This window comes from Hyperolius riggenbachi, chromosome 4, assembly GCF_040937935.1.
Source record: "Hyperolius riggenbachi isolate aHypRig1 chromosome 4, aHypRig1.pri, whole genome shotgun sequence".
NCBI lineage: Eukaryota > Metazoa > Chordata > Amphibia > Anura > Hyperoliidae > Hyperolius > Hyperolius riggenbachi.
In genome coordinates, this window is record NC_090649.1 from 339,225,325 (window position 1) to 339,250,286 (window position 24,962).

The 24,962-nt window shown below is 45.6% G+C and overlaps 1 protein-coding gene across 3 annotated transcripts in view; it reads right to left on the bottom strand.

The window, feature by feature from the left end:
• The window catches only part of TIAM2 (TIAM Rac1 associated GEF 2), a 1,035,624-nt gene that overhangs the window by 767,406 nt on the left and 243,256 nt on the right, over positions 1-24,962 (bottom strand). Inside the window, exon 1 of one of the 3 annotated variants that reach the window (XM_068231883.1) lies at positions 20,768-20,846. The exons of the other annotated variants lie outside the window; for them this stretch is intronic. The gene's annotated coding sequence lies outside the window, so the exon portion shown is untranslated. Of the gene's footprint in view, positions 1-20,767; positions 20,847-24,962 lie in introns of those variants that run through there. 3 annotated transcript variants of the gene reach the window in all.

Genomic DNA, 24,962 nt, shown 5'->3' on the forward strand with positions numbered 1-24,962 from the left:
AGTTACCACTGCACAGAGTACGGCCGAGCCTGACAGAATGCAATAGCCTACAATGACTCCCAGCGGATTCCAGGATGACGAAAGGTATGATTATCTTCCTCAGAAAAAATTTAGTGGACTAGATCCTGTGACATTTCCAGAGTTTTGTGTGAAACTATACAAATTGTTTCAAGTACCTGATATACGATTATCACTACGCTCTACCTGGTCTGCAGTGATTACTTATTGCTTATGCACGGATGAATTGCTTGCTTGGGCTTATTCCAATTTAAAGGATGATTCTATGGAATTTCTGAGTTTGATGACTTTCTTCTGGTTAAATAGGACAATTCCTCCTGTTGTCTTTCATGAGTTAATTTCCCCTGTGCTCACACAAGCAGCTGCAGCTCTCACTCTAATTAAGAACATTGTTTCTGTTAAATCTCCAAACCTAGATAGGAATACGGTTGTAACTAGGTCTGCTCAATCTGGTAAACCTATTGATATTCAATTGATGCAGTTAGGCTAGTTACACACCAGGATGTTGCGTTTAGGGGACGTTATAGGGCACATAACGTGCCCCTAACGCAACGCCTGGTGCTCTCTGGTGTGGACGTCGGAGTGAGCCGCGTTGTGCAGCTCACTCTGGCGTCCGTGATACCGTAATGCATACTCTTGGACGCATGCGGCATCACGTGGTCCCGCCTGGCCAATCGCCGCACAGAGCGGCTGCTCCAGGAAGTAAACACTGCACGTCACTGAGTGCAGTGAATATTAATTAGCCATGTGCCCGGCTGCTCTCCCCTCCTCCCCAACATGACTGAGCATGTGCAAACAGTCTAACGCGGCTTAGCCGCATAGAACGCACAGCATGCAGCACTTTGCTGCGTTACAATGTAACACAACGTGGGCAGTGTGAACAGCCCACTTGTGTTACATTGCTGTGCGTTGGGGCAGCATTACAGGCTGCACTAACGTGCGCCTGTAACGTCCCTGTGTGCAAGAAGCCTTAAACTACTTTTGACTGGTGAATCATCAGTAGTTTTTCCTTCTATGCAATCTATTTCTGACATGTCTCAATCCTTTAATGATGAAATGCCTGCAAAGAAACCTCTTATGGATAAACTGTGTATTACACCTAGTACAAGTCAGCAACTCCTTTCTGTTTCTGTGTCTGATTTATGCACTGCAAAGGAAGATTATCCAGTTGGCACAAAGCCTGTTCTTAAACAAAAATCCAAAAAGAAAAGGAAAAGATTTTCTGCTGCATATATTCAGCATGTTAATGAATCTGGAATTTCAGTCTCTGCAAAACAAGCACTTGATAATCCGTTGTCAATAGCAACCTCTCATTCAGTTTTTCATAATGCTGCTTCTTCCGACACCAGTTTAAAAACTATTTTGCATGCATAAATACCTTGTTCTGATTTTAAGCCTGAGATAAAAGGTTCTCCAATCCTAGTTTCTGCTGATTCATCGCCTATAGCAACAGTAAGCAAAGTTTCTCAAATTGATGTTCCTGTCACAGCAGTTACTCAAACCATTACGCATTCAATACAGTCTGATTCTAAACTCATTCCTGAGAATAAAAGTCTTGAAACTTCAGTTTCTGCAATACAGTTACTGTGTTAGCAACTACAAGTAAAGATCCCTGAACTGACTTTTCTGCAATCTTGCAGCAATTAGCAAAGGATTTTCTAATGTCTCCATTGCATTCACCACAGTGTTCTCTGGACTCTAAAAGTAATTCAAATTCTGCAAATCCAGTATTACGGTTGCCCTTAGCAACCACCAATCAGGAATTAAAGAAAGAAAATGCTGTATCACAGTCTGTTAAAAGGGATTCTCAAATTACTACTTTCTTACCACCACAATCCAGTTCAAGTTCTGCTTCTGTGATTAACAGTCCTGTATCTTCAGTAACTCCGTTGTCCATAGCGACGTCAAACCAAACTTTACCAAGCAAACTTGCATCATCACAAGGAATAGACTCTATTACAATGTATCTGCCTCAACCTTGTCCAGATTCTGTTTGTGAGATGAAACATTCTTCAGTCTTCAAAACTCTGTTACCCTTGACAACCGGTACTTCAGTTAATTCTCAATCTCAGCAATTCAATTAATCTGTTACAGTGACCTCTACTTTGCAAATGGACTTCCAAATAAAACAAAAACAAATGCATTTAAATCTGTTCAAAGTCATCGCTGTTCCAAGTACCGTATTACTTATGGGTTAAGAGGCTCTATGCATCCATGTGACCGTCTCTTTCATTCCTCAAATTGGGGCCCCAGACCACTACATAATATACTCACTTCTTCATTTGCCACTAGTATCCAAGTGTTGGACTCTGTTGTACAACCCTTGCTTTCCAATCTGCCAGAGACTATGTTTACTTGTCCAGCTGTTTTGGAAGCCCAGCATCCTGCTTCTTTTTCTACAGACTTTATGTGTCCTGCAATAGAGTGCCAGTCTCACGGTACTCCAACTTTGACAGCATTTCAGACTTTTCCTGCTTAGTTGAACTCTGACCAGTCTCTGGCCAGCCGTTATTTCCCAGTCTGATCCAAATATATGCAAGGTTTCAAATTAGGACTCTGAGAAAATTGTATTGCAGCCAGGGGTGCTCGGATACCACTTTTCACTATCTGGAACTAATTCGGATCCGGACACCTAGATATCCGATCCGGGTCGGATATCCGAGTTTGCAATTTTGAAATCCGAATTGAATTCGGATACCCGACCCCAGTATCCGGCCGGATTCGGATATCCGGATTGAAAACTGGAAATGGTCTTTTAGAGGCTTCTTAACTGTTTTAGAAGCTAAAAACATACCATCCTCGTCCTCCCTCTCTCTGGTCTTCCAGGGATTTGTAGTATGTCAAAAGCAAGCTCACATGCTTTGGCCAGGGATCGAATCCAGGACAACTGCGTGGAGGCCAGCTATTCTCACCACTATACCACCAACTACACACACAGCAAAGGACAGCACTTTGAAGTCTGGAAGATTCCAGGGCTAGGGTGGGAAGGATGAAAAGCTAGATGGCCATGCAACCATTCCTGCTAACCTAAAGCTTACTTATAGACAGTCATACGAGACACATGCTGGGTGCAGGGCTGTGTGGTGAGTCAACACATTGGCTTAAGACTTTACCAAATCCAATGCTCTAATATGGGGAAGCTTCTCTGTTTGCTGTTTTCTTTTTTTTTTTTTTTTAAGTGTGGTGTCACAGTTCACTCATCTCTTCAACTACAAGAAAGGCCCAGGAGTAGTCTTAGCTACCGTAATATCTATGTTACGGCAGGGCCCTTATAACACTTTCTCTTACTGCATGCCCAGTCGCTGCCTGTGCTCCAGAATTCCCAGATGTTGCTCTAGAGATGGCGTGCCCAGTAGTTGCTCCTGTCCCAGCATGCTCAGATACTGCTACTGTCCTGTCTTACTCAGACACAGTTTCCATGTCTTGTGAACCAGGTTTTAGGGTCTCTTCTGGTACTTCCATAGGTTTTGGTGGACAGACTGGTATGCCTGAGGAGTGCTCCATTCTTCTGGGAACTCTGGATGACTTTGACAGGTTTCTAGAGATTTCAGAAAAAAATAAGACTTGGCTCTGTAGGTCAGGTTAGCAGTGGGAATCGCTCTGAAGGTTCTGGTTTAACTGGGCATCGCTTTGAAGGTTTCAGTTTAGCTGGGCATCGCTCTGAAGGTTCTTGTTTAGCTGGGCATTGCTCTGAAGGTTCCGGTTTAGCTGGGCATTGCTCTGAAGTTTCCAGTTTAGCTGGGCATTGCTCTGAAGGTTTTGGTTTAGCTGGGCATCGCTCTGAAGGTTGAGGTTTATTTGGACATCGCTCCAGAGGTTCGATGGGGATTAGCTCTGGCAAGAATGACTCTGATAATGTACTGCTTATGTTTAGTGTTGAGATATCTTTGTGGTTTCTCTTTGTATCTGCTAGGCAGCTGGAGGTTGCCTTTAAAGGGGGAGGGGGGGGGGGGGGGTTACTGTCAGGACTCTCAGAATTGTCTGTCACTGCAGAGATGATCTAGCAGTGAATCTGATCCAATTTGGATATGCATGTGTCAGGACTCTCTGTCACTGCAGATATGACCTAGCAGTGAATCTGATCCAATTTGCATATGCATGAGAGTGTTCCATCACCTGCTGGGTAATTGCTCCATTAGTGGAAGCATTTAGCATCCTGAGTTCCCAGCAGGCTTTGCTGTTGCATTGAGTTGTCTAGCCAAGCTCTGGCAGCTGGTCCTACTCCTCAGCTCCTGCTCGCTGTCTCATATATCTAGTGTTCATGTCCTGAGTTCCTGTATTCCTGTTCCTGTTCTGAGTACCTGGACTTCATGCCTGTATACCTGTCCATGTCCTGAGTATCTGGATTCCTTGTTTGTATGCGTGTTCCTGGTTAAACCTGTATCCCTGCTCCTGGATTACCTGCATGTTTGTTCCTGCTGTAACCTGCATATCTGTTTCTGGAAAACCTGCATATCTATTCCTGGACTTGTATCCATTTGCTAGACTCTGGGTAATATTGCTGCATATTGATCCTGAACTTGTTACATACCTGTTCTTGCATTATGTTTTAGAAACCCTGCTTCGAACATTGCATGTACCTTTCACTGTAAATAAACATCACTTGTATCAAATCCTGGACGTCTGCATATATTTGGGAGTTACCACTGCACAGAGCATGGCCGAGCCTGACAAAACATTATTAGAGACAGGAGATAAGCTTAGTGAATTGAGGCCAATATCAGTAAGTATTTGTACAAATTTTGGATAATATGACCCAGAGAAACCATCTGGACCTGGTGCTTTAGCTTTTTTAAGGGCAGAGATGGCATCTTATAATTTCCAGGAAAGTTATTGGTTTGTTAAGAGAGTTTAATTAAACAGCTGTGAGAGAGAGGATAGGTAAAGAGTTTAGCCAACCATCTAGATCTACATCTGATGGAATATAAGGGGCAGAAAATAATTTCTTACAGTAGTCCTCAAATATCTGCATAAGGGATAGTTTCAATAATTACATGTTTATTTTGAAGCTTATCCAGATGGGGAGGTTTGTAGTATTACGTGAGTTTTCTAGAGAACATCGTACTAGAAGCATTACCATATAATAGGAATTTAAGAGGCAAGGAGGCAGTAGTCGGTTGGCACTACAGTATACCACCTGATGCGTAGAGCTGTGCACTGTAGACTGTATAGTACGCACTCCGGAAGCAGTAGATTTGGGCGCATGAGACAAGTGGACAAAAAGGGCGCCCCATTCACTCCTATTATAAATATCGTTTAATGGGCGCCGAACAGGGAAAAAAGGGCTCCGGAGATTATTAACGTTTTACAAACGGCGCCCGGAGATTTTTAAGGTTTTATAACTATGTTTGTGATGATTTAAATTTACAAAATGAGCCCGTGACGAATAACGTTTATAAAGATACTAAATCACTATTTCTAAAACATTTCTAAAACATTATTATCCACCCCAAAAAATTATTTACATTTTTTTATTTACATTTTTTATTTATTAATGTTATTTATGTTATTTAATGTTATTTAATGTTATTTATTTATTAATTATTATCCATAGGTGGTCTTAGGTTTAGGCTCCACCAGGGGGGTCTTAGGTTTAGGCACCACCAGGGGGGTCTTAGGTTTAGGCACCAACAGGGGGGTCTTAGGTTTAGGCACCAACAGGGGGGTCTTAGGTTTAGGCACCAACAGGGGGGTCTTAGGTTTAGGCACCAACAGGGGGGTCTTAGGTTTAGGCACCAACAGGGGGGTCTTAGGTTTAGGTGTCAACAGGGGGGTCTTAGGTTTAGGCACCAACAGGGGGGTCTTAGGTTTAGGCACCAACAGGGGGTCTTAGGTTTAGGCACCAACAGGGGGGTCTTAGGTTTAGGCACCACCAGGGGGGTCTTAGGTTTAGGCACCAACAGGGGGGTCTTAGGTTTAGGCACCAACAGGGGGGTCTTAGGTTTAGGCACCAACTGGGGGGTCTTAGGTTTAGGCACCAACAGGGGGTCTAGGGGTTAGGGATAGGTACAGGGAGGGTTTTTAATAAACGTAAATATAAGTTTCACTTTACAAACAGGGAAGATTAACGTTTTACGAATTGCCGATCTGATACACATTATTTAGTGATTTATAAATTCTTAAAACACTATTTGTAAACGAAATTCTGCACAATATTTCTATAAACGATAATACTGTTTATCGTTTACACCACGCGCCCTTTTTTCCCGACGCCCTTTTTTGATGTACGCGTGCACTCCTCCGTATGCAGCTTCACTAGCGTGCTCTAGCAGTAAAGTAAATACAGGAGTATATAGAAGAGATGTAAGCTGGCACTGCTGTGAACACTGGTTTATTTAATACAAAAAATATAAAATCACATATGCAGTCTTGCAAGCATAAGTAGAATGTTACACATACCGAAGTGAGAGGAGGCACAGTGGTGGTGGTGGCCGCTGGGTCCAGGATGTCTGACAGCCGTTTCACGCCACATTGTGCTTCTACGGAGGCTACTTATCATGCTTGCAAGACTGCATATGTGATTTTATATGTTCGTACTAAATAAACCAGCATTAACAGCAGTGCTAGCTTCACATCTCCTCTGTATAATAGGAATTTAGCCCGGGAGAATTCAAGAGTCTTCTCAGCTGCTTCTGAGAGAAGCTGATTAAAAGTTTGCCTTTTCTCCCTAATTTGTATCAGGGTCTCCTGGTGCGTACATTTAAAATAGCCGCAAGTTAAAATGGGCGCGGATATCGGTAAACTTAAATCTCAATTGCAATGGCAATAGCCGTTTTTTTTTTCTTAATTTCCTTCCGCGCTACTTCTCCTTTGCACAAATCTCGGTTATTACCGCACTTCATGTGCACCTCATGCGCGTCTATTAGCGCTTACAAATCTTTTAGCCTGTTTTTTCAGCAGCTAAAGCTCCATTAGCTTTTTATTTTGAGAGTGGTTGTAGCCGCTATTATGATTACTAAATCCATTGGGCGCCTGCCTGTATAGTAGACCCCACAGCAGCTGCGTGGTGGAGGGGGGTGAAGGGAGCTTCAGCTCCCTGCTGTGGGGTGAAGTCTGCAGCAAACCCTGACATTTGGAGCAGAGCCCTGGCATCTATACAGAGAGAACAGATGCTGGATCCCGGAGACCAAATAGCGTCGGGAGCTGGGTGCCGCTGCAGAACACCAGTTATATAGTTTAAATAGGGTGAGCACACAAACTGCAGAAGATGAAGCTGGGAGCTGAGAACTCTGGAAGGAGCTGAGAGTCACTGCAATGTTCTGCTCCAGATGCCCAGGCTCTCTGATTCCTTTGCCCCATAACACTGCAGTGACACTCAGCTTCCAGCTTATCACAATTCTCAGTTCCCAGCTTGTTCTGCACTTTTGGCTTCAAATACCAGTTCTAGCCATATAGCCTGTGTGTTCTGCAGCGGCACCCAGCTATTTGTACACGGGCTCCATTGCCGAAATTACAGAGCCCAACTCGCAGCGCTGCCTAGTGTAGATGCCAGGGCTCTGTAATGTTCAATATAGATACACTAGGGCAGTTCCCATCTCACTTCAGGGGAAAAAAGTGCTGATGAGAAACACATGTAGCTGACGCAACAGTAGCAATTGTTTACTTTAAAAAATACATTTTGATACTGTTACCAATACAAGAATGTCAGCATATGCAAGCAGAGAAACGTAAAGTACCAAAGGCAGGGCTGCTGCTACAGCAGGTGTATATTGATTTGTGTATACTTGTTACTATATATAATGTATCTTTGCGGTTTATTAAGTCAGTCCCCTTTAGCAGTGTAAGCAAGCACTGATTTGGGCTAGTATATGAACTATGTACCACTTCATTGTGCCCAAATTCTAATAAAAGAGCGTACACACGTAAGGTGGTAACTATGAATAATGCGCAGTGTATATTGGTCAGAAATAAATTCCGCTAATTAACAATTTACTTGTGGTTATTGAAATCAGAGCAAATAATTATGGTGCACAGATCTGCTGTATAATTACGGTGCCACCATTCAAATCACAGGAAAACACGAATACCGGCTTTAACTCTTAAATAATGACGCATGGCTGCTTTGGTACAGTTTGAAACTTGAATTATGCTGCACTACCGATATTTTGTTAACTGCCTGTTTGAAGGATTAAAGCTTTTACTGTGTAATCCCCACCAGCATTGCCAACATTCCCCGTATTCCTGCCACTATTTAAACCCCACTGATGACATTCCCTGCCTGGGTGTTCTGCCACTTTCTAAGCCCCGTGTATCCCCGGTTTTGTTACCCTGTCACACTAACTGTACCTGCTTTGCTTTCCTTCCCCTTACTCAGCACTAATGCCATTTATGCTCCGATCATCCCTGGTGCCCTCAGCTTGCCACTCAGTATCGATCATCCCTGCATTTCCTTATGCACAATCACTATTTCTCCACCGCTCAGTACAGCTAAATCCCGCAGTTCTGACTTGCCCAGACTACTGCCGCTATAGAAACATTAAGCAATAATTGTCATTTTTACAATGATTGCTCAGCTCGCACTCATTCACTGCACCTCTCTTCTCCGGTTTTCTCCCCGACTCCACACTGCACTGCCGTTATTTACTGTTGCGTCTATCAGCACTTCATGTTTTATATTACAGTTGCAGAGTTAAACATATGATTTAAGAAACATCAGTGCATACTATATTTTTATAGCTTTGTGTGCTAAAGATGTCAGGAGTGTCTTCCACATAAAGCTGCAGGCTCAGACATCACGACAGCCACGGAGCCATAGCCGCAAAAAAAACTAAATCAAATGAACTAATAATCAAAAGAGAGCCATATCACCATAGCCGCAAAACATCAAAGCCTCTAATACTCTAAAGAGAGCCATAACCGCAGGCACAGACGTGAGTTACAGCGGCATATGCATAGCCGTTTAATGCGCCCATTTTATTCAGTCTGCGCCGTGACTAAGAGCTGTAGCCGATAAATACATTGGCGGAGTAGCTGCGCCCTTTTCAACTTGCGCTTCAATTAACTGATCCGCTCCTGGTCCAGAGAAGAAATATGTTGTTTATATAAGATGTTCAATTCAGCTGTAAGTTTAAGAATTGAGGCTAACCTGTCTTTCTTGCGTTTAGAGTCCAACTGCATAAACTTCCCACGTATAACCTTTGTGCAGCCCATAAGGTGCCCATTCAAACCTCACCATGGTTTTTAACAACAAAATATTCCTCCAGAGAATATGGAATTTCATTCACCACACCTGCATCCTGCAAAAGTAGATCATTTAATCTCCAATTCTCAGTAAAATAAATGGAGTGCCTAGATACATAAAGAGTCTGTAACAATTTGATGGTCCGTCCAAAAACACGTGGTTTGTAAAGTGGCAGATTAAGCATTGGCCATCAAGATAGGAGAGAGAAGCATATAATACAGCCTTCACAGAGTAGTTTTGTGGGTATGAATGAAACTAATAGCTTCTGTCCCCATATTAAAAGCCCTCCACACATCCGTTCACTGAAAAGTTTTGAGCGCATTATAAAGTGTATTAGGGAAAATCCTGCTACCGTCAGAGGCATTACTCCTGTCAACTTGGGGGTTACTGACACAATTAAAGTCTCTTGCCAGTATTAAATGAGTGGATGTATAATGTTCTAAACGCTGAAACAGCTCTTTAAGGGCTCGTTCACACTAAAGCCTTTTTTTCCAGCACAGGCGATTTTCAAAATCGCCCACAAAACGCTTTTGCAATCATTCTTATCAGAAGGTTCATATCAGCACGTTGCGTCCGCCTTGCCATTTTTGGGGCGTTTTTGCTATAATAGTAGGTATAGGAAGAGAGCTAAATGCTCACAAAAAAAGCTTTTTGTGGCGATTGCGTTTACGTTTTTTTTTTAGAATAAATACATTGTATTTATTCTTTTCAGGGTCAGGGAGTGAATGACAAAACCATTCTGGAAAAGCGCTTAGAAAAGCGATTTTACCAAAAACACAGCGCGCAATGGAGCACCGGGAGGGGGAAAAAACGCTGCACAAAATCGCAAAACGCTTGCTTTTGCGATTATTATTTTAGATGTGAACGAGGCCTCAAAAGTTGTGCCAGTGCTGTATGTGGAGCATCTACACTACATTGCACATAGTGACCTCTTTGCGAGACAGATTCCTTTGTATTATAAGAAATCGACCCTCTAGATCAGAGGTTCCCAACCGGTGTGCCGCGACACATTTATGTGTCGCGGCAGCACCAGCTATGTGTCGCCGCTCTCTGCTCCCCCTGCTCGTCTGGGCTCTCCCCTCCATAACATTGCGGCGGTGGCTGGCAGCGGCGGCGGGACTTACCTCCTCCAGTGTACCGGCGAGTGGACGCTGTGCGTGCGTGCTTGCAGCTAGTCTGGTCTTCACTAGACCAGACTAGCTGCACGCATAGGCACAGCGTCCACTCGCCGAAACACTGGAGGAGGTAAGTCCCGCCCACCGCCGCCGCTGCCAGCCACCGCCGCAATGTTATGGATGGGAGAGCCAGGGAGAGGAGCTCCAAGGTGAGGGAAGTGGGGGGGAAACGTCCGCCCTTCCCCGCTGCTCTACCCAATGCTCCTCTCTGCTGTGCTGCTCCGCTCCAGCTGGGGGGCCACTATACACCTGGCTGCATATACTGGGGCCACTATACACCTGGCTGCATATACTGGGGCCACTATATACCTGGCTGCATGTACTGGGGCCACTATACACCTGGCTGCATGTACTGGGCCACTATACACCTGGCTGCATGTACTGGGGCCACTATACACCTGGCTGCATGTACTGGGGCCACTATACACCTGGCTGCATGTACTGGGGCCACTATACACCTGGCTGCATGTACTGGGGCCACTATACACCTGGCTGCATGTACTGGGGCCACTATACACCTGGCTGCATGTACTGGGGCCACTATACACCTGGCTGCATGTACTGGGGCCACTATACACCTGGCTGCATGTACTGGGGCCACTATACACCTGGCTGCATGTACTGGGGCCACTATACACCTGGCTGCATGTACTGGGGCCACTATACACCTGGCTGCATGTACTGGGGCCACTATACACCTGGCTGCATATACTGCGGCCACTATACACCTGGGTACATATACTGGGGCCACTATACGCCTGAGCACCCCTCATTGTGCCTGCAGCATCATCAGATTGTTACTGAGCCCCTCATTGTGCCTGCAGCATCATCAGATTGTTACTGAGCCCCTCATTGTGCCTGCAGCATCAGAAGATTGTTACTGAGCCCCTCATTGTGCCTGCAGCATCAGCAGATTGTTATTGAGCCCCTCATTGTGCCTGCTGCATCAGCAGATTGTTACTGAGCCCCTCAGTGTGCCTGCAGCATCAGCAGATTGTTACTGAGCCCCTCATTGTGCCTGCAGCATCAGCAGATTGTTACTGAGCCCCTCATTGTGCCTGCAGCATCAGCAGATTGTTACTGAGCCCCTTATTGTGCCTGCAGCATCAGCAGATTTTCTGAGCCCCTCACTGTGCCTGCAGCATCAGAAGATTGTTACTGAGCCCCTCATTGTGCCTGCTGCATCAGCAGATTGTTACTGAGCCCCTCATTGTGCCTGCAGCATCAGCAGATTGTTACTGAGCCCCTCATTGTGCCTGCAGCATCATCAGATTGTTACTGAGCCCCTCATTGTGCCTGCTGCATCAGCAGATTGTTACTGAGCCCCTCAGTGTGCCTGCAGCATCAGCAGATTGTTACTGAGCCCCTCACTGTGCCTGCAGCATCAGCAGATTGTTACTGAGCCCCTCATTGTGCCTGCAGCATCAGCAGATTTTCTGAGCCCCTCATTGTGCCTGCAGCATCAGCAGATTGTTAATGAGCTCCCCACCATTGTGCCTGCAGCATCAGCAGATTGTTACTGAGCCCCTCAGTGTGCCTGCAGCATCAGCAGATTGTTACTGAGCCCCTCACTGTGCCTGCAGCATCAGTAGATTGTTACTGAGCCCCTCATTGTGCGTGCAGCATCAGCAGATTTTCTGAGCCCCTCATTGTGCCTGCAGCATCAGCAGATTGTTACTGAGTCCCTCATTGTGCCTGCAGCATCATCAGATTGTTACTGAGCCCCTCATTGTGCCTGCTGCATCAGCAGATTGTTACTGAGCCCCTCAGTGTGCCTGCAGCATCAGCAGATTGTTACTGAGCCCCTCACTGTGCCTGCAGCATCAGCAGATTGTTACTGAGCCCCTCATTGTGCCTGCAGCATCAGCAGATTTTCTGAGCCCCTTATTGTGCCTGCAGCATCAGCAGATTGTTAATGAGCTCCCCACCATTGTGCCTGCAGCATCAGCAGATTGTTACTGAGCCCCTCAGTGTGCCTGCAGCATCAGCAGATTGTTACTGAGCCCCTCACTGTGCCTGCAGCATCAGCAGATTGTTACTGAGCCCCTCATTGTGCCTGCAGCATCAGCAGATTTTCTGAGCCCCTCATTGTGCCTGCAGCATCAGCAGATTGTTACTGAGCTCCCCACCATTGTGCCTGCAGCATCAGCAGATTGTTACTGAGTCCCTCAGTGTGCCTGCAGCATCAGCAGATTGTTACTGAGCCCCTCATTGTGCCTACAGCATCAGCAGATTGTTACTGAATGTTTTCTATCATACGGGACGTGTCATGTATATCTGAATGTTTGGCATGATGTGACGTGTCACGGATATCTGAATGTTTGTCGTGATGTGTCACGACCTGGAAAAGGTTGGGAACCACTGCTCTAGATCTTTATACATTTCCTTAGATTCAAAAGCAATACCATTTCGCATGACAATAGCAACACCCCTGGTCTTATTAGAGTACATAATAAAAAAGGTTCTATTGAATGATAACCGATGACCTTTCCAAGTTACAATTCACTAAACCCATCACCACACAGAAAGTCACTGTTCCCGACCAGTGAGGTAAATTACCGACTTGTGTGGTAATTATCTCGGGAAATCTCAAGAAATGTCAATTCACAAAGATTTCAGCATGTCATTTACCGGCCAAAAGTGTTTGGAATTTTTCTCCAGCTCACAGCAGCCGATAACTGGATCTCCCTCTGCTGTCTCTGTGTGGTAACTTGACAGACAGCCTTTGGGGAGAGCCAGGCAGCCAATAGGGAAAGCCACACAGCCTGCCTCTCATGCTGATGGGATGCGATAGGGATGCCGGTGGGTCTTTCAGTGTATCAATGCAGAAGAAACTGACGATTCTACGGGCATCCCTACATCACTTTAGATGTGCATATTTGTATTTTAGCACACAGAAGAGCGCCCCCTGGTGTCTGCAGCACATCTAAAGGGATGACAGAAAGCACAGGGTTGAAAACCCTAGAGTCCCACACACAGTTCCCTGCCTGACTGCTGCCCTGCTACAAAGTTGGTAAGTGACACTTACCGACTAGAGCTTAGTGAATTGAGGCATGTTTGTTCTGTAAATTACCGAACTTCTGCCTCATGGGGAAAACTTTTGTGAATTTGGAAAAAAAAAAGTGTAAAATACCGCAGGAGGTATTTTACCATCAAATGCTTTTACCAAACTATTTATTGTGAATACAGTAGAGCCCATTGCCTTCTGCAATCACTCTGCGGTTCAGAGCAGTTAGGGATGCTGTCATGAATCCATCTGTGGCTTGTTGCAGCTGAGCTGCAACCAGACAGTGCTGAATTCCCTTAATGCATGTTGCTGCAAAATGTTGAATGCATTTGTAATCAGCCTGCAGCTTCTAATCAGAGTAAGGCCTCTTTTCCACGGACTGTTGAACTGTGTGCTTAGCAAGCAGTTACTAGGCAGCAGTGAGCAGTTACCAGGCAGCAACAAGCAGTTACCTGGCAGCAGTGAGCAGTTGTGAGTTTGAGAGGCATTTTACTGCCTATCAACAGTCCGTGGACAAGAGGCCTAACACAGGATTGAGTGATTACCATTCAGCTGTGTTGCAATTTGCATGCCTGCTCTCATTGGGTAATGTCCATATAAAAGTCTCTTCCTGCATGGACACTTTGCCCGTCACAGTGTTCAGCTTTGCCATAGCTGTTTGCTGGTTCTCGTGTTGCAACTGTGATTTGCCTTGCCTTGTATTGTTATTGTATTGTTGTGCTTCCCTGTGGAAGATTGCTGATCCTGCGTGGGTTAACAGCAAAGTCCTTCCAGCCTTGCTTGTTTAGACGCAGCCATCACTGCGATAGTGATTGGCTAGCACTCCTTCTCGTCCTGATCCTGTGGATGTGACTATAGCAACGGTTGCTATTAGTTCCGCTCCTTCTTGTTCTGTCCTGTTTGTGGGAATGTTTGTTACCGCTGTGGTTGCAATTAGATTGGCAAGCATTCATTCCTGTCTGTCTGTCTGTCCTTGTCTATTCAGTGAGGTGGACAACAGATGCTCAGCGCTGCAGTCGCACTGAGCAACCAAGGTGTCTCGTTTATTGTGGCGGTTATCGGAAGCCCAGAGCTGTGGTCGTTCTGAGCAATCTTGCTCTCTGTATCTAGTCTATTGTTCACTACCTTGCTGTATCATCATAGCTCCTGTAGAGTTTACAGCTGCCTGCTCACTATCTTGCTGTATTTTCATAGCTCCTGCGGGGTAACCATAGTCGGTTAGGCGTACTGGTCTCCCGTTCACGTGGGGCCTTGGCGTGTAGGTGAAGAGCGTAGTATTAGATTGAGGTATAGATGCTGAAGGAAGAGGAGAGATCTGCCAGGCCTTACATGTATTTCCTGCAGGAACAGAAAATCTGCTTTTAGCTGTTTGTATTGCCAAAATGACTTTCTCCTTTTATTCAGGGAATTAGATCCTTGTGTATTATGACAAATGATTTGCAGCACCATAATTTCGCATATAGGTTTTTATATAGCTAATAAAACTAAACAGGGCAATGCCATCCTCATTGCCAAGCAGGGTGCTATCCAAAGCTAACTTGACTATAGGTTCAATCAGGAAAGATAAGGTGGTAGTAGCATTAATGAAACCAGTAGGATGAGAGCAAATGTATACATATAACAAGCGTAACATCCATAATGTAGTATAAAACAGAATAAGCACAGTCATATCAAATTTCAGTGGCCAGTTAGAAAAAAAAGTAATCAATCCAAGCAGGTTTTATGCTGTAAAGAATCTTTTATAAGAAACTAGTAAAAAGGCCCACCCGTTAAAAAACGGACGCTAGGCCACGGCACCTACCACCCGCAATACGCACACAGACGTGTCCCGCTTGCCCATCCCCCACGGCTGTCCGAAGTATATGCACACAAGTAGACGATGTTTGCTTGGCACTTGGAAAAAGTTGTTATTTCCCACAATGGGTATCATTCATGAAGGAGCTGTCAGTAAGGAGAATCAATGCAGGAAAACACAGCTGCCGGAATTTTAGACTTCTGGGTGGGCATTCATAAAAATGTATCCAGGTGCGATAGCAGTGCGGAGATTCCCCGAACTAGGCTGGCGGTAGGCAGGCGGAGACACAGGAAGCAGCCGAGTTGATACATTTCTCCGTGTTCCGTTCTACTGCAGCTGCCTGGGAGGTCTGTGTCTCTATTAACTTTACATTAGTATCTCCACATGAGAGGGAGCGGTATTTCCCGTCCACATACCGCTTGCGTAACTCTTTATGAATTACTATTTTGTTACATTTGTTCCTATAATCACCGCACAAGGCGGTGATTTATTGCTCTGCTCGGTAGTGTCAGTTTTTCATGCGGAAAGAGGCTTTATGAATGCCGAACTTGCTGAGTGTTCGGTAAAGTCAGCTGTTTTAAGCATTTCCGCATGCGGAAATGCTTTATGAATGATAGCCAATGCAATGAGGTTCACAGACAGCAATCTATCAAGTCTGGAAGCAGGGACACACACGCACAGGGACAGGACGCAGAGACACAGAGGTTTTATTATATAGGATAAGACATGCTGAGTTTTATGTCACTTTAAAGAGGAACTGTCGTGAAAATGTTACAAATTAAAACGCATACAAATAAGAAGTATGTTTCTTCCTGAGTAAAATGAGTCATAAATTACTTTTCTGCTATGTTGCTGTCACTTACAGTAAGTAGTAGAAATATGACAGAACCGACAGGTTTAGGGCTAGTTCATCTCTCCATAGGAGATTCTATCCTTTATAAAGACACTCCCTGAGTTTTTACAGATATTCCGATTTATACAAAGATGCTGGACAGCCTCCCTGCTCACCGTACACTTTTTTGGCAGTTGGATGGATCAACTGCCATGCACTAAGTGCATTTTGAAAATAAAGAAATCCCTGCGAACCCCCCATGAGGAGACGGGCTAGTCCAAAACCTGTTGGTTCTGTCAGATTTCTACTATTTACTGTAAGCGACAGCAACATAGGAGAAAGGTAATTTATGGCTCATTTTACTCTGGAAGAAACGTACTTCTTAATTGTATATGTTTACATAAATTTTACATTTTAAGATTTCCGCGACAGAGGTCCTTTAACTGATAAGTTATAATTTGAAATATTTGCCTGTAGCAGAAGGTAGTTTTTTTCTGAAAGGCTGCAGAACAGTTCATAGTAACATAGTTACATAGTTATTTTGGTTGAAAAAAGACATACGTCCATCGAGTTCAACCAGTACAAAGTACAACTCCAGCCCGTCCCCCACATACCCCTGTTGATCCAGAGGAAGGCAAAGAAAAAACCCACAAGGCATCGTCCAATTAGCCCCAAAAGGGAAAAATTCCTTCCTGACTCCAGATGGCAATCAGATAAAATCCCTGGATCAACATCATTAGGCATAACCTAGTAATTGTAGCCATGGATGTCTTTCAACGCAAGGAAAGCATCTAAGCCCCCTTTAAATGCAGGTATAGAGTTTGCCATAACAACGTCCTGTGGCAATGCATTCCACATCTTAATCACTCTTACTGTAAAGAACCCTTTCCTAAATAAATGGCTAAAACGTTTTTCCTCCATGCGCAGATCATGTCCTCTAGTCCTTTGAGAAGGCCTAGGGACAAAAAGCTCATCCGCCAAGCTATTATATTGCCCTCTGATGTATTTATACATGTTAATTAGATCTCCTCTAAGGCGTCTTTTCTCTAGACTAAATAAACCCAGTTTATCTAACCTTTCTTGGTAAGCGAGACCTTCCATCCCACGTATCAATTTTGTAGCTCGTCTCTGCACCTGCTCTAAAACTGCAATATCTTTTTTGTAATGTGGTGCCCAGAACTGAATTCCATATTCCAGATGTGGCCTTACTAGAGAGTTAAACAGGGGCAATATTATGCTAGCATCTCAAGTTTTTATTTCCCTTTTAATGCATCCCAAAATTTTGTTCGCCTTAGCTGCAGCGGCTTGGCATTGAGTACGATTATTTAACTTGTTGTCGATGAGTACTCCTAAGTCCTTCTCCAAGTTTGATGTCCCCAACTGTATCCCATTTATTTTGTATGGTGCTAGACCATTGGTACGACCAAAATGCATGACTTTACATTTTTCAACATTGAACTTCATTTGCCATGTTTGTGCCCATATAGCCATCCTATCCAGATCCTGTTGCAATATGACACTATCTTCCTGAGAGTTGATGATTCTGCACAATTTTGTATCATCTGCAAAAATAGCAACATTGCTCACTACTGCATCTACTAGGTCATTAATAAATAAATTGAAGAGCACTGGACCCAGTACAGACCCCTGTGGGACCCCACTGCTAACAGTCTCCCATTTTGAGTATGATCCATTGACCACAACTCTTTGTTTTCTGTCCATTAGCCAGTTCCCTATTCATGCACACAAACTCTTCCCCAGTCCTTGCATCCTCAACTTTTGCACCAGACTTCTGTGGGGAACAGTGTCGAAGGCCTTTGCAAAGTCCAAGTATATCACATCTACAGCATTCCCAATATCCATATTAGCATTCACTACCTCATAAAAGCTGAGCATGTTAGTCAAACAGGACCTGTCTTTAGTAAACCCATGTTGATGCTGAGAAATAAGATTATTTTCTACTATGAAGTCATGTATAGTATCTCTTAGTAACCCCTCAAATAGTTTGCAAACAACTGATGTTAAGCTTACAGGTCTATAATTTCCTGGATCTGATTTTTTGCCCTTCTTAAATAATGGGAAAACGTGGGCTGTACGCCAATCCACTGGGACTCTGCCAGTTGCAAGAGAGTCACAAAAGATAAGATAAAGGGGCTTAGCTATAACTGAACTTAATTGCCTTAGGACCCGAGGATGCATGCCATCCGGGCCAGGTGCCTTGTCTATTTTTAATTTATTTAGTCTTGCCTTTACTACTTCCTGCGTTAAGAATTTAATATTACAGTTAGAAGATTGAGACTCTTCTGCCTCTGTAATTTGCAACAGTGCTGTTTCCTTTGTGAAGACAGAAGCAAAGAAAGCATTTAATAACTCTGCCTTACCTTGGTCATCCACCATTGAGTTCCCACCCTCATCCTTTAGGAGTCCTATACAGTCAACCTTTCTTTTTTTAGAGTTGATGTACTTGTAAAACTTTTTTGGGTTAGATTTGATATCCCTAGCGATTTGATTTTCAGCTTCGATCTTTGCCAGCCTAATTTCTTTTTTACAATTTTTATTGCACTCCTTATAATTGCTTAGTGCAGCCTCGGTCCCCTCCTGTTTTAGGACCTTATAGGCATTCCTTTTCCTCTTCATTTTATCCCTAACCTTTCTATTCATCCATAGAGGCCTTTTTTTATTCTTAGACATTTTGTTTCCATATGGGATATACAAAAGTTTGCTCTCCTAAAACAGAAAGAATTTGCAATAATTCAGATTGGAGTGAGCTCGAGATGTCTCCCAGGCACCACTGCTGAATATATGCAAATTAACCATATGGGATATACATACTACAATATTGATTGAGAATAAGTTTAAAAGCTTGCCATTTCCCTTCAGTGTCCTCCCCTTGTAGTACATTATCCCAGTTCACCAAACTTAGTGCCTGCCTAATTTGATTGAACTTTGCTTTTCTAAAATTCATAGTTTTAGTGGTCCCGCTGCCCCGTGGCCTATCAGTCACCAGATCAAACGTTATCATGTTGTGATCACTATTTCCCAAATGTTCTTGAACCTGCACATTTGATACATTATCTGGTCTATTAGAAATGATCAGATCCAGTAACGCATTCCCCCTAGTTGGTTCCGTTACCATTTGAGTCAAGTAATTGTCCTGTAGTGCTGCCAGAAATCTGCTGCTTTTACCAGAATGGGTAGCCTCAATACCCCAGTCAATGTCTGGAAAGTTGAAGTCGCCCATAATTATGACCTCATTTTTACTTGCAGCTTTTTCAATCTGCTGTAGTAATCGCAGTGCTGCAGCTTCATTAATAAGAGGTGGTCTGTAGCATACCCCAATAAGCAATTGGCAACTTTTATTTCCACCATGAATATTTACCCAAACGGACTCCACATCTTCGCAATCTTCCTCCAGCTCATCGTTGAGGACAGCTGTAAAAGAATTCTTAACAAAGAGACAAACCCCTCCACCTTTTTTCCCTGTTCTATCCCTCCTAAACACATTGGCCTCAATTCACTAAGATCATGCTGGAGATAATAAGGCAAGAGATAACTTACCTCCACACAGTGAGAGAGTTATTTTATCTCTTTATTCCTTAAAGAGGAACTGTAACGGCAAAACGTCCCCTGGGGGGTACTCACCTCGGGTGGGGGAAGCCTCAGGATCCTAATGAGGCTTCCCACGCCGTCCTGCGTCCCTCGGGGGTCTCGCTGCAGCCCTCCGTACAGTCGTGACGTAATATTTACCTTCCTGGCTCCTGCGCAGGCGCTCTGACGGCTGTCGGCTCCGAAGTAGGCGGAAATACCCGATCGCCGTCGGGTCCGCTCTACTGCGCAGGCGCAAATCTCCGGCGCCTGCGCAGTAGAGCGGACCCGACGGAGATCGAGTATTTCCATTTATTTCCGAGCTGAATGCAGCCACAGCGCTAACGCTGGAGCCACAAAGGTAAATATTGGAATTACAGTCGGGCCTGTCGCCGGCTGTTCAGAGGGCTGCATCGAGACCTCCGTGGGACGCAGGACGGCGTGGGAAGCCTCATTAGGATCCGGAGGCTTCCCCCACCCGAGGTGAGTACCCCCCAGGGGATCTTTTTAAAGTTACAGAGTCTCTTTAAGTTACCTCCTCTGTAGTTAATTTAACTCCTCTGTAGTTATTTTCACAGGCAGGTCATAAACAGCCTGTTTTTAACTCTGGAGTTATTTTAAGGATTGAAGAGTTAACTTAAAGACAAAAGAGTTAACTTTAGGTTTGCCTGAGGTAAAATGATTCCAGAATACTACATGCCTTATCACCATGGTGATAACTCTAGAAGAGTTATTAAAGACAGGAGATAAGCTTAGTGAATTGAGGCCATTGTATCCTTTTAAATTAGCTATCCAGTCATGGCTTTCATCCATCCATGTCTCGGTTATTCCCACAATGTTATAGCCTTTGTCATTCAGAATTAACTCTAGTTCGTCTATTTTATTTGCAAGGCTCCGAGCATTGGTTACCATGCACTTTATATTTTTACCACCACATTTAACAATTTTGTTTACACGAAATGGGCTACTTGAAGTTTTACCAACCTCCTTAATCTTTACACTGTCCCCACCTCCCTCTCCACCCCCCATAATGTTAGGCTCCCACTGTCTTTTTACCTTATCTTGTCTACATATTAAAGAGGAAGTGACCTCAACATTTGATACTATAAAAAATATCCGATGTGTTGCTTAATACTGCTTTAATAAATAAAAGTGTATGTTTGCTGTACTATACCTGTCAGATGTCCTTATTTATGTTACTGCATTGCTAGTAGACTGCGCAGCCACATGTTGGTTGGCAAGTTTACACAGTGCCATCCAGCTGATTCCTACTTTCTCCAGCAGCTCCTTTCTCCAGCAGCTCCTTCCTCCAATCACTGTGCAGCATGCAAATTAGCTTCTGGTAGTGTACAGTTACAGTGATGTCATCTGGCTGCGACTGTGTATGCAGTGTCTGCCTGTGTTTTCCAGCCTGTCATTTTTCTGCTCTGTATTTTGTCTCTCCTCTGCTGACAGAACTATCCTTGGTCGTCAGTTCTATCCTCATTCCTTTGCTGTCAGGGCTATCCTCTCAGCTTGCTCTGCTGTCCTTGTGATTTACACACTGTAATATGTTTTTGACAGTGCTATCTTTCATTGTAAATCAAGTGTTTCTCTCCCCCTTCTTTCTTTACTGCTTACCTGACAGCTGGGGATCTTTATGCTAATTAGATTAGAATACAGTGCTGTTTTATGCTGGGCATACACGGATCCAATTATACGCCGGATCGAGCCGCTGGCGCATCCCCGCTCGTCCGCGCGGATCGTTTCCCGCTCATCGGGATCGAGCGGGGAATCTATCCGGCAGGTCATCGGACCTGTCGGATATTATCAATCGAGCCATCAGCGGCTCGATTGAGAAGGAAAGAAACTGCCGTGTATGCCCAGCATTAGACAGTGTTTTTGAAAACCGTAATACAGAGGTCTCCAACCTTTTCCGGCCCAGGGACCACTTTCTGACCAAATTTTTATTCGGGGACCGCGGGGGAAGGGGGATGTTTTGGAGTGCGCGCGTTCTGGTGGACAGTGTCGTGAACGGGGGGGGGGGGGGCATAGCTTCCCCAGTATGGCTAGTATAGTTACCCCAGTATAGCTAGTATAGTCCCAGTATGGGTAGGTAGTGCCCCAGTATAGCTAGTAAAGTGCCCAGTATGGCTAGTATAGTGCCCAGTATGGCTAGTACAGTGCCCAGTATGGCTAGTACAGTGCCCAGTATAGCCCCAGTATAGCTAGTACAGTGCCCAGTTTAGCTAGTATAGTGCCCAGTATGGCTAGTATAGTACCCAGTATAGGTAGTATAGTGCCCAGTATGGCTAGTATAGCCCCAGTATGGCTAGTATAGCCCCAGTATAGCTAGTATAGGCCCAGTATAGCTAGTATAGCCCCAGTATAGCTAGTATAGCCCCAGTATAGCTAGTATAGGGCCCAGTATAGCGCCCAGCAGTGTTCTCCCCAGGATAAAACAGGAGGGCGGGCCGCCCGGGTCAACTCTATTACCGCCCGCCTGGTTCCAGCTGTCATCACCCGTGCCCGGATGTCAGGACGTGCCGGGCTCTCTCATAAAAATAAGCCAGCAGCGCTGTCCTGAATCCACTCTGCTCTATGCACGAGATCTCGCACTTCCCGGCGAGCTCATTCACCGATTGGCTGAGCGGCAGTAGGCTGTCCTGAATCTGCTCCTCTATGCACGATATCTCGCGCTTCCCGGCGAGCTCCTGCACTGATTGGTGCAGGAGCAGTAGAGGCGGGGAGGCTAAGCCGATATCCCACTGGTGCGCATTACAGGCTGTCTGTCTAGGACACTGATTGAGCTGTAAATAAGTAGAGTTGGGCCGAACGGTTCGCCTGCGAACGGTTTCATGCGAACTTCAGTGGTTCGCGTCCCGCAGGCGGACTTTTGCGGAAGTTCGGTTCGCCCCATAATGCACCATGAGGGTCAACTTTGACCCTCTACATCACAGTCAGCAGGCCCAGTGTAGCCAATTAGGCTACACTAGCCCCTGGAGCCACTCCCCCCCCCCCTAATACAAGGCAGGCAGCGGCGGCCATTACGTTCACTCGTGTGCCTGCGTTAGTGAGAGTAGGGCGAGCTGCTGTAGACTATCTCTCATAGGGAAAGATTAGTTAGGCTTAGCTTGTTCCTGGCTGCATACCTGTTCTGTTCAGTACCTGCATACCTGTTCAGTGAATCTGTTCAGTGAACCTGCCACTGCATACCTGTTCTGTGAACCCACCACTGCATACCTGTTCTGTGAACCCACCACTGCATACCTGTACTGTGAACTCACCACTGCATACCTGTTCAGTGAACCCACCACTGCATACCTGTTCAGTTAACCCACCACTGCATACCTGTTCTGTGAACCCACCACTGCATACCTGTTCTGTGAACCCACCACTGCATACCTGTACTGTGAACTCACCACTGCATACCTGTTCAGTGAACCCACCACTGCATACCTGTTCTGTGAACCCACCACTGCATACCTGTTCTGTGAACCCACCACTGCATACCTGTTCTGTGAACCCACCACTGCATACCTGTACTGTGAACTCACCACTGCATACCTGTTCAGTGAACCCACCACTGCATACCTGTTCAGTGAACCCACCACTGCATACCTGTTCAGTGAACCCACCACTGCATACCTGTTCTGTGAACCCACCACTGCATACCTGTTCAGTGAACCCACCACTGCATACCTGTTCTGTGAACCCACCACTGCATACCTGTTCTGTGAACCCACCACTGCATACCTGTACTGTGAACTCACCACTGCATACCTGTTCAGTGAACCCACCACTGCATACCTGTTCAGTGAACCCGCCACTGCATACCTGTTCAGTGAACCCGCCACTGCATACCTGTTCAGTGAACCTGCCACTGCATACCTGTTCTGCGAACCCGCCACTGCATACCTGTTCTGTGAACCCACCACTGCATACCTGTACTGTGAACTCACCACTGCATACCTGTTCAGTGAACCCACCACTGCATACCTGTTCAGTGAACCCACCACTGCATACCTGTTCAGTGAACCCTCCACTGCATACCTGTTCTGTGAACCCGCCACTGTATACCTGTTCTGTTCAGTGAACCCGCCACTGCATACCTGTTCTGTTCAGTGAACCCGCCACTGCATACCTGTTCTCGCCATGGTGCGCACCAGTCCAGCACGGCCGTCACTACACAAACAGCTGTTTGCGGTGCGTTACACGGTGAGTTTGGTGTGTCAGTGTGAAGCAGTACCTTAATTACACTACCTGATTGATGTATACACATGCAAGATGTTTTAAAGCACTTTAGGCCTGTCATTTAGCATTCAATGTGATTTCTGCCCTTAAAACGCTGCTTTGCGTCAAATCCAGATTTTTCCCGGGGACTTTTGGCATGTATCCCACTCCTCCACCTGGGGGTCCAGGTGTTAGACCCCTTGAAACATCTTTTCCATCACTTTTGTGGCCTGCATATTTTTTTTTTTTCAAAGTTCGCATCCCCATTGAAGTCTATGGCGGTTCGCGAACTTTTACGCGAACCGAACCTTACGCGGAAGTTCGCGAACCCGGTTCGCGAACCTAAAATCGGAGGTTCGGCCCCACTCTATAAATAAGCTCTGGGGCTGCTGACTGCACATGATTGCGGCTGACTTTAAAAACTTTTAATATGCTGCACGATATTACCGGTGGGGGCGGGGGGTGTCAGTCGGTAGTATTGAAGACAGTGTGCAGGGACTATATGTGACCAGGCCTGCACCCTCTTCAGAGGCCTCGGATTACTCAGTGGTTTGAGTATATCGGGGAGCAGCCGCATTCCCACACCTGACACATAAGTTACAATTATGCCCGTCCTCCACCCCAGTTCCCGCATGTCAGTGGATGCGGGATTTCCAACGGAGAGCCGTAGCTGACGTCATACGTCAGTTTCAAGAGATCTCGCTGCGCTGCCATGTGTAATGGGAAGTTAGAAACCCCAGGGCACATGTGGCAGGCACAGAGCGAGATCTCTCTCACTAACGATGTGCACCAGAAGGGACTGAGGAGAAGAGAAGGAGGGCGGGCCATGCAGACCAGCCCTTAGAGACCTGGTAGGCAGCAGCACCCAGTGTTGTACTAGCTAACACCCCACTCAGCACATTCATCTTTCCCCATACAGCATGACCCTCTCTCCACACCCAGCAGTACACAACACAGCATGTAGCACGGCTCTCCTTCCCCACTCAGCAGCATTCAGCGCCTCCCTCCATCCCCACCCAGCAGCGTCCAGCGCGTCCCTCCTTCCCACCCAGCAGCGTCCAGCGCATCCCTCCTCCCCCCCCACCCGGCAGCGTCCAGCGCGTCCCTCCTCCCCCCCCCACCCGGCAGCGTCCAGCGCGTCCCTCCTCCCCCACCCA